Here is an 11,280-nt window from a genome sequence, read left to right on the forward strand (position 1 = left end):
CTCCTGAGCTCGTGGCCAGAGTCATACCCACACGAGTCAACAGCTGAATTTCAGCGAATCCATGTATGACCAGAATCCCGTCCTGCAGCCAGCCATTTATTCCGGTAGGAATTCTAAGCCCCCGGCAACAGCTGCGCCCAACCCGCCCCGGGACGCAGCCGTTCTCACAGGCGGCCTCGCAGCTGGGCTGCACAAACAGCCTATTCTCGCGGGGCAGTTGTTCCCGCAGCGTCTGTGCCGTCCACCCCGGTCTTGCCAGAGCCAGGACCGGTGCTGCTGGGGCCTGTCTGTCACCGCTCGAGGCTCAGGCCAGCTGTCAGCCCAGCCCACGTGGTGTCAACTTCCCCGCAGCTGTCCTTAGGGAGCCCCGAGGGCCCTCAGCGGAATGCCCCGAGAGCCTGAGCAAGCCTCTCCTTCCAGGGTGCGCTGCGGCTACGCGGCCGTTCTCCAAGCACCCAGGTGAGCTCACTGATCAAAGTAAAAGTGTAAAAGTAAACGAGACGACACCAGCTTAGACGCGCTAGAAGGGCATCCGCGCACCAGACAGCCGCCGCCTCCATCGCGCCCGTGTGACTGCACCCCTAGAAGTTACAAACATTCCTATTTTAAAAACGAAAAGGGTGAGTGATGACCTCCGGCAGGAAGGGAGCCAAGGACACGGAGCAGGTGTTTCTGGTCACTGCTGTTTCAACACGAGGGGGCGGGGGGAGGCTCCTGATTAGGCCTGCCTGATAATTACGGGTGACCTTGCAAGAGGGAAATTTATTCAATCCACCGATGGTTAATCACGAAAAGTCGCCCCATCTGGAAAGGATGCGTGGTTAGCAAAACGAGGCTCTTTGAGGAATCTCTCCGAATTGGGAACAGTATTTTCACTTCGAGTTTCATCTGATGAGAACCATATACCAATAAAACGTTTTTCTGCTCATGCATTTTTTCAGACTTTTAAGAGGTATTATTTTTAGAGTCTTATCTAGTCCATCTCTAACCTGTTAAAGATTAAACCAATGTGAATAAGACTCCCTAGGTCAAATGCCTTTCACAGTTTTAAAAATAAAAGTCTCAGGGCATTGAAGAGTCACTAAAACGCATGAATGTACTTAAAGCCAAAGCAGAACAAACATCAGACGTGTGCCCCAGAGAAGCCAGGGGATTCTGAAGCACGTAAAATTGTCTGTGACGCTCTCAAGGATCTGCGGAGGAGTGTTCTCCCGGAGATGCACTCTGCTTCCGACCTCGGGTCCCAAGACAAACGAGGCGTGGGCGCACATCGAGGCGGTGTGGCGTTCCGCACCATCTTCTCTCTTCTCTTTCCTTTTCAGCTAAGCTGGAAACCTGCTGACGCCAGCAGCCTGGCTTCCCTTCATTCCCACCACAATCTGTAGCACAGAACCGGCAAAGCTCTAGAAGTCAGGTAAAGGGAACGGTTTTGCCAGGTGCTCAGTGTGCCCGGGATGATGGATTTGGTAACCTCTGTAACCCTCCGAGGCACGTTTGTGTCTGCACTGACCATGTGGGAGCAGAAAACTGGCTAAGCTGTGCACGTCCACTCTTCCTGGAGGTGAAGGAGCAAGAATGAGAAGAGGGACCTGGCGACCCCTGCTGAACTTTTCACCAGGGCTGAGCCTGGCCCCAAAGCCGGGTGTGTAGCGGTGGGCTCGGCAGTGCGTGTGCCAGCTGGGAACCAGGGACACAGGGGTTCACCGTGGTCAAGAGGCGCTGAGGGGCTACCTGCCTGCATCCCAGACTCGCCTCCACCCCTTTTCCAGGTGAGTCGGCCAGCCGCGCTTGGACTGGATCCCCCTCACGTCTCGTTCCCTGAGGATCAGGGATTAGATTACCCAGCTGGGAGCTGCTCCAGGAGGCCCAGGAGCAGGTGCAAGGCAATGCTGTCCACCTTGTCTGCCTCGGCCCGCCCTGCCATCTCCCCCGGCAGCACCTTACTAAAACATGTACTTCTGTGACTCTCCAAGCGTAAACGCTTTTTCAGCGTGTCCAGTGTTTTATTGGTTTTTATTTGTGGCTTGCTAGAATATTGTTTTTTCCTGCTCACCACATTCTGTCTTTACAATGAATCAACTCATACAATTAGAATCTTCCCGATCACCAAGCTATGTGGACCGGGACAAACTCTTAAAAGCAACAGATATTTTCAAATCACAGGAAAAAAAATGGCATTTTATTCCTTTTAAGGCAAAACAATGGCAGCATTTTTCAAGATGGATTATACAGAAATGACAGATGGAATATATATATTATATAGCTACGATTGATTGATGATAGATGGATTGGTGATACCAACATTAAATGCAGATATGATACAGACAAGAAGCAGTAGTGTTTTGGACCTAGGAGTATCACCAGATTTCATCACACCTCTGCCCCGTCCCCCCTGGCCCAATTTTACAGGAAGCTGAGCCTGTGGGAAATTAAGTGCCTGTCCTGTTCTCTTGCTCGCCAGTGACAGATGGGACCGGAGTGTCCCACCACACTACATCACGCCCCCTCTCAGGTAAACTGCAGTACTGCCCCAGCCACTGTATACTCTCACCACTGCAGTGCTTCAGCCCTGCTTACTGCAAATTCCTCCAGACAAAAGTATCTCACTCTTCCCTGTTACCTACTCTTCCACCCACAAAGTGAATTTCTTAGAATGCGTTTGACAGACACCTGCCAGCAGGTGGTGACTGCTGCTGCTCAGAATGGGCGTACAGCTAGTGGGCCAGAGCTCCCAGCTCCAGCTGACTGCTATCCAATGCAGAAGTTTCTAGAACAAGAGGCCACAACTAGAAGCAGTGTCTGCTGGGCTGCCCCTCCTTGCTTAGCCACACATCCACTCCCCCTCCATTCTTTCTCATCCCACCCCGATCACCATGTCGTGCCCTTCTTTGCTTCCTAATACACTGGCAGTATCCAGGGGACCCAGGAAATGGTCACATGAAAGATTTTGCGACTTCTAGGCTGTTTCAGCAGATTTTGTCTATGTTTAAACCTGTTCTTTTGGATCGTTCTCATTTTCCACTTATATCCTCTGCATGCGGTGGCTAATCGCCTTCTCTTCATATCATCACGCCTAACACTGCGTCTGGCGTGATCTCTATGCTGTCACTTGCACACAGCTGCAGCATTTGGTTCCAGGAACAGCTGAACATGGTAGCCAGTGACATGATACTTAAATAGCTTTTCTTAACTCACCCTATTGGCTTCGTAGAGTTAGCCAAACTGCATGAAACTGGGTGTCACAAAAGCATCTTTTAAACATTTAATAAAATCTCCAGATAGAATAGGTATCCTGAGCAAGCTTGTTCTTTAAAAACCAACCTGGGGAAATGGGAAGTGCTCCTACCCCCTGACTTGAAAGCTGATGAGAATTAGAAACAAGCCCCGGATGTCATGATAACAGAGCTACTCCCTACCTCTTTCTACAGCAGGGCAGGTCAATCATCTGTAGAGGCTCAGGCAGCAAATACTGGTGGCGAGGGGGCCACATGTTTCCTCCACTTCTCTGAAGCAGGAGGCGGCAGAGAGACAAGGTGCAGAAGCAGCCTGCCCTTGTTCTGATCAACTGGATTCACAAAAGCAGGCCACAGGACAGATTTAACCAACAGGTGACAAATTGCAGAACCCTGCCCTAAACCAATCCAATATTATAATCAGTGGGATTTGTTACAGGTTAAACTTTAAAATCATATCCAAAGAGAGCAGCAGAGGCAGCCCTGGGCTGACAGCACTGTAGAAATGCCACACAAACAACCATGTCAAAGCCTCCTGAATGGTGGGTAGTCTGGTGCAGCAGCTTAAACCAACACGTGGGAGGCCTGCATCCCATTCCGAATGCTTGGGATCAAGTCCTGTCTCTACTTCTTATCCTGCTTCCGGTTAATGCACTGGGAGGCAGCCAATGATGATCCAAGTGTTTGGGTCCCTGCCACCTACCTGGGAGACCCTAGTGGAGCTCCTGGCTTCTGGCTCCAGCCCCAGCCGTTATGGACACTTGGGGAGAGAGCCAGTGGATGGAAGATCTGTCTCTCCCCCTCTGTAATTCTATCTTTCAAATAAACAAACAAATTTTTTAAAGCTTGCTGAGCTCAGATTAAAGCAATACTTAACAGAAGGTGTCTGGTAACCTCCTAAGAGTGCAATTTGTAGAGAGAGACACAAATTGGAAGCCAGCCCTCAGCAGAGAAATATCCAAGGGTTTGAAGAGCAGCAAGAGGTACCCAGAGACTAGGAAACATTTACTTCATCCTCTGTTTGGCCACAGCTCCAGGTCACATGCTTTTGCAACACCACCCTCCTCCTCCTCCTCCTCCATCTTCATTGTCTCCATCATCAATATTCTTTTTTTTTTTTATTATTTTTTGACAGGCAGAGTGGACAGTGAGAGAGAGAGACAGAGAGAAAGGTCTTCCTTTGTCATTGGTTCACCCTCCAATGGCCGCCACGGCCCGCGCACCGCGCTGATCTGATGGCAGGAGCCAGGCACTTATCCTGGTCTCCCATGGGGTGCAGGGCCCAAGCACTTGGGCCATCCTCCACTGCACTCCCTGGCCACAGCAGAGAGCTGGACTGGAAGAGGAGCAACCGGGACAGAATCCAGTGCCCCGACCGGGACTAGAATCCCGTGTGCCGGCACCGAAAGGCGGAGGATTAGCCTAGTGAGCCGCGACGCCGGCCCATCATCAATATTCTTAATGTTAGCTTTTGTTCAAGAGCCATGCTCTGCACTTAACATATAGTAGTTCATCTTCACAACGTCCCATCTTCACTCTACTGATGAGGACGCCTAGCTTCAGTGAACCAGTAGCCCGGCAGCAGCCACCTAACTGGAGCACTGCAATTCCCAGATGTGAATCCAGGCCTGTGCTCTTCAACTTCCATGCTCATAGCTGGAAAACCCAAACCATCGCTCCTTTGCTTGGTGTTACGGCCCAGGAACGCTGCTCAGGAGTGCTCATGACCACAGCCCCTACCACCACCTGGCCCATCCTGAGCACTTGGTTGGTACCACAATCACTTGTAGACTGTAAAGGACACCTGCAGCCTTGCCCTGGCCACCTCCCCCTGCAGGGGTGAAGGGCTCACAAACAGCCGTGGTGCCCAGAGCTGGAGCACTCGGTGAGCCGGGGGAGACCGCTCCCAGTCTCATGTTTTCAGTGCAAGTGCACAGCAGCGACCCTGGGAGCCTTGCTTGCTGGCTTTGTGTGCTTTTGTTGCCCCAGCAAGGAGACAGTGGCAGAAGCCAGCCGGAGGGATCTGTCTGCCTTCCTGGAAATGGCCCTGGCCCTGGTACAAGGCCATTGTGTGAAGCAATCACAAGGCCAAGTTCTTCCCAGGCTGCCAGAACTGGGCTGGCTTCCTCAGGCACACAGGTCCCCTGTAGGCATCGCTGATGCCCCGGCAGCTGCGAGTGGACACTAGAGATGCTGGTGGGAAGCACATGCAGCACAGCCTTGTCTGTCCCTGGAGTCTGCTGCTTTGCTGCTCCTGCTCCTGCTTCAGAGCTGCATCTCCAGGTTGACAGGCTCTCTTCCCACCCTGCCTCGATGGGCGTGCCTGCCCCTGCCCTGGCTCCCTGGGCTTCCCCAAATCCAGAATGACTCTCGCAGGACTTGAGTCAGTTTGGCAACGAATAAGAGGGCAAACTAGAGGACAGGGGTAGGGTTACTTCTGGCTTATGGCACTGGTTCCCTAGCTCCACTAGCCGTGGGCACCACACTAAGAGGGGTGGCATGCCACAGATGAGGTTTTCTGCGTAAGACTAGTAGAAAACGTAAAACCAGTTCAGGATGAAACTGCACCATGAGGCAACCAATTAATCATTTTCATGGGCTATCAACAAATGCTCCTAAAGTGCCTGACCCCTCAGTGGTTGAATGTAAATTGCCTCGCTGCATATGGGTTGTTCAACACAGCCCAAAATGCAAAATTATTTTCAGAAAAGTTTAGATCTGTGACTCGAAATGCAAAGATGTGGAACTGCTGAATAAGTGAAGGTTTGGATTCCCAGAGGTCGCTGCTTGGTTTTAGAAGAGTTTCACTGATTTCTATTGTGAAAGGGGCAAATTCCCATTTAGATATCATGAGAAAGTATGTGGCTGGGTCTAAGCCATCACAGAGCTTCCACATGCAATGTGAATGAGCTTGAAACACTAAATTATAGAAGAAATTACATCTGTTCCTCTGCTCACCCACTTATCAGTGGTGCCAAGCACAGTTCTTGGTTCTGCTGGAAGTTTGATAAATAACCATGACAGGGAAGGAACGGAGGGACTAGGGAGGAGGAGAGAGAGAGGGAGGGAGAGAGGGAGGGAGGGAGGGAGGGAGTGGGGAGGGAAAGAGGAGAGAGGGAGGGAGGGAGGGAGGGAGTGGGGAGGGTGGGAAAGAACAAGGAAGGAAGAGAAGGAGGGAGAGATCAGCTAGTCAGGTTAAATTGCCATGCGCTGAAGCAAACACGTGCCAACATCTGGCTATGTAGACACGAAGGACCCGACTCATCTACCAAACCTCAGGAGGAGAGACAGGCTGGGCTGTGTCGAGTCAGTTCTCACCTAAAGCTTAGTAACTGAATGTGAAGCTGCTCTGAGATGTCCTTCACAGAGAAAAGAAGGCTGCCAGCAAGTTCTGGAATCTGCTGCCTCATTCCCACCCAGCCCTCACCCACGCAGAAGAACCGCAACAGTGTGGTCTGGTTCTGCCTAGTCAGAGCCAGAGAAGGAGACGTACTGAAGAGCCTGGAGCCGTATTTTTACTTTGTCTCTCTTATGAAAAATTTCAAATACAGAGAAATGTATACAAGATACTACCACCCAGATTCAACAATGATCACCTTACAGTCTGCTTACTCGAGAACCCTGACCACTTTCTCTCCTCTGCTTAATAACAAGTCACAAAGATGGCCCCCCTCACCCCATAACCACACGCCCGCTATGTAACTTCCTGGTGCCTCGTCCTTACGACCCCACACGACTCAGCTTGGCCAATGGGATGTCAGTAAATGAACACCCGCAGAGCTTGCTGTACAACCAGGCTCCTCGCATTTAGCCCGAGCGAGGCTTGGGCACCCCAGCTGGCTCCTCAGGACGTCCTAGATCAGCCATCAGCCAGAGATACCTACATATATAGTCCAAACTAAAAGGAAAGCAGAGCCAAGATCAGAAGCGCCACCAGTCAAACGCGCCAGCACTGTGCACACTGGGGTATGCCTGTGACATTCTGTGGCTGGTTTCATACCAAGACAGTGTCAGTATGAATCTCAAAGCATAAGCATTTTCTTTTTTAATATAACTACAACAGCATTATCACATAGTCCCTCAGTAGCGTTATACTGAAGTGTATCCTATTCATTACTTATTGATTATTAATACACAATAGGTTCAAGTTTCCAGTTGTCTCACAGATACCACAGGGATTATGTTAGCTATTTAAATCAGTACCCAAAGGGCTCCACGCTTTATCTTTTGGTTAAGAAATATGTCTTTTTGTTGTTTTTAATCTATAAATTCTCCTTCATATACACACACACATACACACTCACACAAACTAACTGTATTTTTTGTAGTCACCATTTTTGATGACATCACTTCCCCTCTTCTAAGGTACTTTTACACTCAGGATTCTATTTGTTCCACTCTGACGCTAATTGATTCTATCCTCAGAATTTCCCAAAAATGGCAGTTGGATCTAGAAGTTTAATCAAATTCAGACGTAACTGGGGCTGCAAGGGACTGCCTTGTAGTGGTAGCGTTTCCGTCCATCAGGAAGAACGGAATCCTGGCTTGTTTGTCTTTATGTGATGTAGCAGCTATTTTCAAACAATGCCCAGATCTGTTCATTCATCTGTTCAGGTTTGAAAGTTAATATTCTAATCCTACCACCCCATGTTTTTATTGGTTAGGATGCTGTAATAAAAATCTTTTCTCCTTATCCATAATTTGGGTACTTATGGTATAGCTTTTATGGAAAAAGCAGAAGCAACACTTAATTCTTTCTGTTTACTATTTCTTGGAAGAAAATGTTTGTATCCTAGAGTTTTTCAAGTGTGACAAATTAATTGACTTTTCCTATTCTTTGCTCTTTTACTTGCATCAGTATGAAGTCCTTGATGTAGATACATTTAATGTGCACTAGTTCCTGTAGATATTACTATTTTTGAGGCTCATAAGACCAATCTGTTAACTGGTTGGAGAGTCTTCAAATTAGCATTATCTCGTTGTGACCAGAGTGAATGTTAATGTTGAAGGCTCATCTTGTATGTTCCCTTCCACAGACCTGGCATGAAGTTTTCACTGTGGATCCCCGGGTCACGAGAAATGGAACATAGACACCACAGTGGGGATCTCCAGGTACTCGTTGTTGCCAGATTGGACATTGTTTCTGTCCAGGAGAAAATAAAATTCTGGAACATAAAATCCATTGTAAGTTCATATTCCAAGTCTAACCCAGAACTCGAGTCTGTCTTAGTTCCTTTCATTATATGTCATATGTCAGAATCTTTTTCCCACTACAAAATTATTCATTCTCAACAACATTGGGAGTGGTAGGATATCAGACAGGTATCTGTCTACTTTATCAATAACGCATAGAACAGTCTGAATTCTAACGCCAACATTGCCACTAGCAAAATGACTGCCAAAAACAGCTTATAATGCAACAAAGTTTGTCCTTTGTATGCATATGTGTGTGTGCGTGTGTGTGTGTATAGAAGAAGCTTCTAATAGCTGTTTTAAAGATTATTTATTTGAAAGGCAGAGTGAAAGAGACACAGGAAGAGAGAGAGAATCTCCCATCCCTTGCTTCACTCCCAAATGGTTGCAATGGCCAGGGCTGGGCCAAGCTAAAGCCAGTAACTCAGAACTCCACTTGAGCCGCCTGTATTGGCTGGGTCTCAGGCTGAACCACCTGCTGCTTTCACAGGCACGTTAGCAGGGAGCTGGACTGGAAGCAGAGCAGCCAGGACTTGAAGTGGTGCTCTGATATGGGACACTGGAGTCTCAGTCGACAGCTTAACCTGTTGCACCACAACACCAGCCCCTACTAATTTAACTTTTATTTTTGATTTTCAACCATTCTCATTCTATTTAGTTTTTTTGTTAATTATGTAAAATATTTATGTTCACGTAATCAACTATGTATAAAATGATGTATTTGAAATTCTAATGAAGATTTTTTTGTAAAGCCTGAAATTCCTAAAGTACCGAAATTCCTAAAAAAAATAAAGATTACTTAATGCATTTATAGCTTTTTATGCTTTTGCTATGCAGGCATTTCTCTAAGACATGTATTAGTGTACAGTTTAAGTTTTCACACCTATCTTTTTTTGCTTTTGTATTTATTTATTTATTTTAGTCAATTCATTCTGTGGGTTACAGGCCAACTCTTAATGACTCACAGAATAGCCTGTGCTGGTTCCCCACACCCCAGACGCCCAAAGGAAGACGAGTGAGAGCCAGAGTTACACTGTGTGTGCAGGGCAGCCGTGCCACGGTGGGGGGGCGGGGGGCCTCGGGGGGTGGACCTGTGAGTACCCCCTGGACGACTGGCACTTGTGGGAGACTGCCAGTTCTGGTGGGAGATGAGAGGCAGAGAGAGAGAAGGGAGAAGAGGGAAGAGGGGGAGAAAGAGAGAGAGGAAAAGGGGGGAGAGGGAGAGAGGGATGCAGCAAGCTGCCTGCTAATGTAAGCAAACTGTCTCTAAGGAAGAAGGACCATCCTAGACTTTCCCCACACTGTGGGAGAACGGACGCCACGAGAGAGAGGACTTCACGTCTTCCCAGAGGTCTCCAGCATCCTTCAACCCTGGTGCCAACAACCTTTGCTCTGACCCTGTGTTCTGTTTCCAGAAATCATTTCTTTAAACTTGATTAAAATATCTTACAGCATAACATGTTCTGCTACTTGCTTTTCCACTCAAAATTGTTTCTAAACTGTATAATAGAATTACATCTCCTTTAACATTTTGATACAATCACTATAAAATCATCTCATTTGATATTCTTAAAATAAATTTGAGTCATTTAGAAATTTTTATTTATTTATTCCATTTTGTTTGAAAGAGAGAGAGAGAGAGAGAGAGAGAGAGATCTTTGATTCACTGGTTCACTCCCCCAAATGCCTGCAATAGCAAAGGCTAGGCCAGGCCCAGCCAGGAGCCTGGCACTCAGTGCAGGTCTCCCAGGTGTGGAAAGAGACCCACACTGTCGCCATCACCTGGGGCTCCCCAGTGTGCACATTAGCAGGAGGCTTGAATCAGAAGTGGAGCCATGAGTCAAACCCACTCACTCCGATATGGGCTGTGGGCCTCCCGTTGCACAGCACACACACACCTTGTTGTTTTCTTTGTGGAAATACAATTGCTGGCTTGGTGTCTGTAATATCTATAGGAGTGTTTTTTCTTTGCTTCTTTATTATTATGGGTCAATTATTTTTTCTAGATGTCTATTTCATACAAATTTTAGAAATTAGCATAAAATTATGTATATAGTGTTATTACATTTTACACTTTTTTTATTTCTAGTATTGCTTATTGGGGTCGATTCTCTTCTGCTCTTTCTCTGTTCCCCTCCAGACACTGCCCTGTTCTACATCGTTTCACAGCCTACTTTTGGTTTTGATGATCCTTTCTATTGCATCTTGGTTTCTAGTTGTCTATATTTTCTTCTTCATCCTGTTCTTGACTCTACTTCATTGTTCTGTCTGACTTTTAAGTTGGATAGATAGCTCTCTAAGTTTCAGCCTCTCTTCTTTTACAATGTTCACATTTAAGACTATAAACACTTCTTTAAATATTGCTTTTATAAACTTTGAACATGTAATACTTCATCATTTGCTGCTAGACACTTTAAAATTTCTATTTTATTTCTATTTTGATTAATTAGCAGCATTTTGAAATTTCTAAGCATGTGAGACTATTTTCTATATTTTGCCATTAGTTTAAATATAATCATACTCAGTAAACATGGTTGGATGATAACTATTATTTGAAATATGGTTTTCTGGCCTAGCATACAATCCATTTTCATAAATTTTCCATATGTGCTTTAGCCATGTGTATTCCCTGAGGCAGGCATTTGGCACAGTGGTTGAAAGGTCACTTGGGATACTCACAGCCCCTCCTGGAGAAGCTGGACCTGAGTTCAGTGCTGCTTTTGATTCCAGCTTTCTGCTAAGGCAGACCCTGGGGGGCAGCAGTGAGGGCCCACCTGTGTGGGAGAACCAGATTGACTGTCTCCTGGCTCTGGCCTGGCCCAGCCTTGGCTGTTGCAGACTTCTGGGGCATGGA

The 11,280-nt window shown here is 47.2% G+C and overlaps 1 long non-coding RNA gene across 2 annotated transcripts; it reads left to right on the forward strand.

Annotated features, from left to right (window-relative positions):
- Positions 1-1,256: 1,256 nt before the first annotated feature.
- On the forward strand, positions 1,257-9,880 carry LOC103349947 (uncharacterized). Of its 2 annotated transcripts, none has more exons than XR_007922765.2 (3): positions 1,257-1,769; positions 8,270-8,417; positions 9,698-9,880. It is a non-coding gene; the product is annotated as an uncharacterized lncRNA (long non-coding RNA). The 2 variants fall into 2 exon arrangements; XR_007922766.2 differs by having other exon boundaries at positions 9,702-9,880.
- Positions 9,881-11,280: the final 1,400 nt, after the last annotated feature.

The sequence above is a fragment of the Oryctolagus cuniculus genome, chromosome 5, assembly GCF_964237555.1.
Source record: "Oryctolagus cuniculus chromosome 5, mOryCun1.1, whole genome shotgun sequence".
NCBI lineage: Eukaryota > Metazoa > Chordata > Mammalia > Lagomorpha > Leporidae > Oryctolagus > Oryctolagus cuniculus.